The 7,402-nt window shown below is 38.3% G+C and overlaps 1 pseudogene; it reads right to left on the minus strand.

Moving 5' to 3' along the window:
• Window positions 1–3,925: 3,925 nt before the first annotated feature.
• On the minus strand, window positions 3,926–4,608 carry LOC149219826 (uncharacterized; annotated as a pseudogene).
• Between the last annotated feature and the right edge of the window lie 2,794 nt (window positions 4,609–7,402).

The following is a 7,402-nucleotide window of genomic DNA, read 5'->3' on the forward strand; positions in this document are numbered from 1 at the left end:
GAACTTGATTTTTTGCTTCATACAAACCCATTTATGTAATGTTTTGGTCTCGACTCCTTTCACATTTTAAAATAAACTTTGTTTCTTCTAACTTTGAATGAGGACTTCTTGGTTTATTTTGCAGGGGTGACTGATGTTGGATTTCGGCAAAAGATCAGGAGAAGCTGCATGTGAACATCTTCAACTGAAAAATCTATGGCAATTATTTCAAAAGACGAAAATACGAATTTTTCTTCAAAACAGGGTTTTGAAGAAAAGTCATAGTCTAGCAATATGACGTTGAGATTTCTGAAATAAACACTGATTTAAAACTTCCCTCTGACCTGCTGGCAAAAAAACCCTAGACCTAAAAGACCTAAAAATCTTAAATAACTTTTTGCTGACCAAGATATTAGAATAGGACTGCAAATGACTTAAAATTGATTTAATAAATTTCGATGAATAGAACTAAACCAACAGGTACGAATCATGAGGGGTAATGACTCACAAGACCTTTCCATCAGATTATGGCATGCCCCTAGTGGAATGCAACTAAGTGAAACGAGCAAGACACATAAAAATGAAATGCAAAAAGAGTTTTTGATCTCTGACGGAGGACTGACAAGATCGACTCTAACATTGGCTCCAATGGGGATGGTAGCTCCCTGGAGGTGCCAAGAACAACAGATCTTTTGGAGAGCAGACAGTGCCTTCGTCCATTGGGCTATGGAGTCATTATTTCGACAAACAACACAAGACTTTGACTCATTTATTGACTGAAACTTGATTCAAACCGACTCAATTATGAAACCAACATGACTGAAAACTGACTCACAAATGACTCATGACTGACTTAACTAAAACAAGAACTTACAAAGCTTATTGAAGGGCAGCAGTCCATCAAGATTTCAAATCATGATGACAACCACCTGCATACTAATGAAATATGTACAATCATGTGTAATGAGATTTCCAATGTAACCAATCTAGCAGATGGCTACATACCAAATTTCTGCTCTCACTCTTCTCGGGCAGGCAGAATGATGAACCTGTAGGAAACTCAAAATAACCATTGAAACCAAAGCTTATGATAATGAACCAGGCAATATTTATCTTTTCTAATGCTTGCAGAAGAATTCTGAAGGGATCTTGAAAATCCTGAAGCACTGGCTTATCTTGAGATCCAGCTGCAAAAATACAAGTACGCCCTTCATTCTAATCTGAAAGAAAAATTGATTTCTGAGGAATCGGAATGCACAGAGAGGTATAAGTTTCTGTCATCTGAGTGTTCGCTGTAAATTCCTTGACGATGAGAAATTCTGGCATATTGTCTCTCTCAGGCTTATATTCCTCAACTTCATGGTCAAGGTCATTCTTGAACAAAAAACAATCTTCAAGATTATCAAACATGACAGCCTTATCATCTTTCTGAAAGAAAATATTATCCGTTTGCTGATCTACAAAACTAATTAGAAGACCGTCATCATTTTCAAAAGAGGAAGAAGTTTCACCAACACGTTCTTGACCATGTGTGCATTGCAAATCTGCTTTAGCTTGGGCTGTAACATGACCTTTCAAGAGTTGATCTATCTCATTTTCAGACAAAGGAGATAATGTTTTTTGTTTCCTTTTGCTCAAGCAAGTATTGTCTTCTTGAAATAACTTTTCAAAACATGAAAAAACTGAATGATAGTCCTTAATTCCCTGATCTTCTGAAATTTGGAAACATTGTTGATCATCTTCATATGACATGGCAATCAAATTATCATTTATCACTGAATTATCAAAAGAAGATTTTTCACTTACTTGAACAAAGATCCCATCTTGTTTTCCATGAAATGACTGGATTACCTCCTCATGAAGGCTTTGGTCAATAACTTTGTCTTCTTCATACCAGATGATCTCAACAGTAGAGCTCTCCTTCATGGGATTCAACACAAGGTAGTCTACATCATCACGATCTGAATCTAGATCTGAAATAGCCGACTTGACTTTATCACATTCTGAAATTGAAACTTGACTTTCCTGCATACTGTTTTCTTCATCTATGGACAGATCTGAAATAAAACCTTCTCTTTCATCATTTTCCATTGTACCAAGATCTTGATCCTACTGCAAAGCTTCCTGAGCATCTTGATGAGAATCCTCTAGGTTCTCTTCATGTTGCTGAAATGGATTCTCGTACAAGGCTTCCATGATCTCATCATCCATGAAGTCATCATCTTCATAATATTTCTCAAGGCTTTCAATAAAACTATAAGCATGTTTGCAACAGTTCTGAACTAAATTTAATGATGGATAATATTCTTTATACCTTTCAAAGAACATGGCATGAAAATCCTTTAAACAGTAAATACAAGCAGGCGGCAAACTTTCGTACCAAGATCGGGCTTCACCTTCCAGAGTGGCCATGAATATCTTCATCAAGCAATATTCAGGAAAATCAACCTTCAACTTGCGAATATGTATGTGAAATCTAACTAGATGTAAGGCAACATCCTTCCTACCATTATCTTTAAACGTAGGCAAATTCTTTTGCCAATCTACCTTGGGAATTTTATTTGGAAAACCTGGAGTGTGATCTTGGCTCATAGGAGCGTATCTTCTTGCAACCCGATCCATCTTGAAAACCTTAAAGCTACTGATCTTCCTACAGTGGAGTCACCATGAAGCATTGATCTCTGGATTTTTCAGTGAATGAAGTCGCCAGGTGAATGATTTCATCCTTGCTGTGTCTGATCGTTGTCCACCATCAACAATCAGATATAACTTTGATACATGTAATGGGGCAATTAACAAGTTAGATGTCACATTTACAACCTAGACCAGAGATTGACTGAAGCAGCATTTATCAACTTCCGCTAATGCAAAGCAAAAGCGTTTCGAAGGCTACCTGGCATAACTTTAGATTTCGTCTGTAGCTTAGAAAACCAATGACATCAACAAGCAAACCATTTTCTTCCCTAGTGGATTCTCCACTATGTTAGAGCCTAGATTTGCCTCAGGCTTAAAAGACAAGGTTCTAGGTCCACATCAAACCATGCTCAGCCTCGTAGCTAGCCCTACGAGGACAAGAGAGGGCTCTCTCTGGGTCAACTCAGTAAAAATACCCAATAGGGTCTGAGATGACTTAAAATGAGAACTGATTTTAGGCTAGTAAATAGATATGAAAGAGAGGTAATTGATTAAATGACTGAATTTTCTGAGCTGTATGTGACCAAAGGATAGCAGTAGCTGAGAAATTAAATCAAAGATACAGATTATTTCGTGAGGCAAGATAGGCATGAGGTTTCGCAATCAAACTGAAATGATATGGAGTGGACAGACTGTTGAGAAGCTGAAAAGGGCATATATAATGAATCCTTTTCAGACAGAAGAAGACACACAGAGGATGAATGTTTTTCCCAGGCAGAGCAATAAACTGAATTCTACCTTTCTTACTTAAAAACATTCAGCTGGAAACGATTATGAATGAACTGAAAACATAACAATTTACTCATGAAACAGTAAGAAGAACATATGCTAAACTGACACCACATGGATCTCAGGAATCGGAGTTGCATTTTTTCATTAAAATCTCTTCCAAAATTGTACAATGAGAGCGTTGGGTTTGTCCTCTACACTGCTCCTAGAAATTCCAACCCTTTACAAATGCTTTACAATACAATAAATAAGCTCCACTATGAGAAAAAAAATCGATCCAAATGGGGAGCTATTACAGCTTAAATTATAAAAATAGAGAAAGAGTCATCCATCCGTTCTAAAGACAAAACAGCGTTACATTTTTTTAGTTGAAAATATCTGATGGCCAATAAAAAGGTGTAGCGTGGATCCCATTAAATCGTGGTTAAAGAAAAAAAAGGCAATCTGTTTCCTATCTTTCTGCATCAATAGATATCTCCGTTTTATATTTAGTTTTTTTTATCTTTGACTTTCCACTTTACATTTACCTTTTGAATCTGGGTCGATCTTTCACTGCTAACCTATTCTTATTCTTGCTCCTATCCCTTGACTCTATTTTCTTTGGCATTTAATCCCCTGAAATTTCAAGTGCACCGGTGACATCTGCTTGGGTTGCAGTCTTTTTGCTTCACGGGCTTCCAACAATTTGAATTCTCTTTCCATCATATGGATGCGTTCCACTTCAGTCATCTTAGCAATTTGATGCTGATATTTGGAAGGTGGTTCAAGAAGCAAGTAATTTTTTTTGAACAAATACAATAGGAACACCTAGAACCTGCCAGAACGTTTAGCGGAGACCACCATCCTGAGTTGCAACGAAGAAGTGCTTTGGATTATCTACACCAACCATAGCCTCAAGGCACTCTGTAGCACTTTTAAGTGACTCATGATTGTGCCTTGCTGTCGTGAATCTACGAATTTCCAACATGGTTCCAGAAATGACTCTCACGGCATTTTCACCTCCTCAATGACACATCTTGTGACAAAAACCTTGACATGTCCACCCAAAAGGCCAGAGAGAGTCTCATTGACTATACCGAGACGAGATTCCAGCATATGGTGAATGAATGTGCCATCGTATAATGCTTTGTAGGGCTCCCTGAATGCAAAGCAAGCTTTGTAAAACCTCATAGTTCTCCGGTTTTGCTTCTGCTTCTTTACCCTCATCTTTCATCAAAAGCTACCATGTAAACTAGCTTTCAAACTCGTTATGATAAAGCTATATGTCCTCTTCAAAAAATCGAGACTGAATGGAAGCAAAAAGCAAAAAATAATTCCTTCTCTGAAAAATCGCCCCAGAATCACGCCTATGTTTGCAAAAGGGATATACATGGGCACCCCAAGATTATAGTGACTTAGCAATCAGAATCAACCTTGTGCCATAAAAGTACAGATCTGACTTCACCATATTATGTGTAGCATTTGAAAATGGCCAAGATAAACGCCTATGCTCTAGACCATCATGATCAAACTGCCCAACATCAGAAAACGTTCCAAAATCAGAGCCTTGAATGGAAGATTCTAATTGCAACTACGAACCAAAACATCATCTGAGTTTGGTTCATCGATATTGTAATTTGCACTCCATGGAGGAACGGTTGCACATTCTAACATCCATGATGGATCTTTTGATCGTGTAACCGGAGAGGATGAAATGTACGTAACCTGTGAAGTGCAGCAATTGATTCCCTTACTGCAGATAAGGTTTCAAAATAGTGTGTACAGGACGCCAAGGCAATTGGAATGCGCAGCATTTTCCCCAGATAGATGGTGGATCCTTAAAATTTTGACACATCCTTATCAATACGAAGAAATCGATCAAATTTGGAAATTAGAAAGAAATGGAAAAAATTAGTGTTTTCGGGCCTGTGCGCTGTGCTCCAGCCCAACGCGTCGCGCCAGTGCAATTTTGCACTGTTCAAAAATGCTCTACGCGCCACGCACTTTTAGTGCACCACGGTCTATCCCAATGCGCCGCGCCACACACAAACATTCAGTCTTGGTTCCAAAATGCAATTTATCCCTCACACCTGCTCAAGTCAATTTCAACTGATCTTCTTGGATGCAAATGGATGTAAAAATAATGGAATTGCCTTATAAAATTGAGAACTTGATTTTTTGCTTCATACAAACCCATTTATGTAATGTTTTGGTCTTGGCTCCTTTCACATTTTAAAATAAACTTTGTTTCTTCTGACTTTGAATGAGGACTTCTTGGTTGATTTTGCAGGGGTGACTGATGTTGGATTTCGGAAAAAGATCAGGAGAAGCTACATCTGAACATCTTCAACTGAAAAATATATGGCAATTATTTCAAAAGACGAAAAGACGACTTTTTCTTCAAAACAGGGTTTTGAAAGAAAAGTCATAGTCTAGCAATATGGTGTTGAGATTTCTGGAATAAACACTGATTTGAAACTTCCCTCTGACCTACTGGCAAAAAAACCCTAGACCTAAAAGACCTAAAAATCTTAAATAACTTTTTTTTGACCAAGATATTAGAACAGGACTGCAAATGACTTAAAATTGATTTAATAAATTTCAATTAATAGACCTGAACCAACAGGTACGAATCATGATGGGTAATGACTCACAAGAACTTTCCGTCAGATTATGGCATGCCCCTAGTGGAATGCAACTGAGTGAAATGATCGAGACACATAAAAATGAAATGCAAAAAGAGTTTTTGATCTTTGACGGAGGACTGACAAGACCGACAAGCCTCGTAGCTAGCCCTACGAGGACAGGAGAGGGCTCTCTCCGGGTCAATCTCAGCAAAGGATAATCAATGGGGCTTGAGATGACTGATTTAGTAACTAATTTTAGGCTAGGTATTAAGTGCAAAAGATTTGATTTGAGTTTTTGAGGGTTTTGCGGTGGAAACAGGGAAAGGCAAATCGAGCTCGGGGATGAGGCACAGTTTCTGCAGAGTTCCGATTGGGGCAAGGAAGGCAATTGTTTTGATGCTTTAAAGTGAGTGAATGAATAGATCAGACTGTAGATGCATATGAATATTCAAAAAACTTTTTAATGTCATGGCCGTCATCATTCAGAGTAGCAGAGTTCAAAAAAACTTGTTACCTTGATCCACGCAAGGAGGTAACAGTCCAAAATATACCATGATAAACAAAATATAATAGAGACATAACTATCCATAAGTGTGATATACATACAAAAATAAAATATCAAGTGCCCTACAAATCTAATCAATAATTTCCATAAAAGGTTGATGGTACTATTGACAATGGGCACCATCATTCTGTTCATGAATCATCCAGATGCCCGGATCCCAGAGCGCAACTTCTTTGGAAAGGTGGTCAGCAGCTGTGTTCCACTCCCTGTAGATGTGATTGCAAGTAAAAAAATAAAAATGAGTAATCAATCTCAAAGACTCATCCAGAATATGTCTCAAAGATAAAGACCAGCATCTAGAGGTTCTATTCAACCAATCACAAAAAAATTTTGAATCCCCAAATAATTGTAAGGCTCGACAATTCTTCTCCAAAGCAAAAAGTATGAGGTGTTTTGCTGCTGATAACTCCACAAAATTATTGGTGCCTCTTCTGAAGCTGAGGAGCATACTATATGAGTGTTTTGAAGAGATATGTAGTATGTCCCCCCCTCCACAACCATCATCCTGTGCGGCCCCGTCAAAGTATGCCCATGGCATGTGGGGATCAAAATGTTTCGAACTAATGTTCCTTGGTTGCGGGGTAGGGGGGTCATCTGGGATGAGTGCATAATCGGCCATGACCTTGGTAGCTATGATAGGCCACTGAGAAGGAGTGTTTTGAAAGATAAGGAGATTGTGGGCGATCCAAATGGCCTAGCAGTACAACAAGGGGAGATTACGCAGCATGTGGGGTGACACTATGGAGTACCATAAGTTCTAGGCCACGTTGATAGTGTCCGTAAGCTAGTCACAAGGTGGGGAAACAGCAAATTATAACAGAATCCATAA

The sequence above is a fragment of the Pinus tabuliformis genome, chromosome Q (genome assembly GCF_031772625.1).
Source record: "Pinus tabuliformis cultivar Carrire ecotype Pingquan chromosome Q, CPIR1, whole genome shotgun sequence".
In the NCBI taxonomy this organism is placed as follows: domain Eukaryota; kingdom Viridiplantae; phylum Streptophyta; class Pinopsida; order Pinales; family Pinaceae; genus Pinus; species Pinus tabuliformis.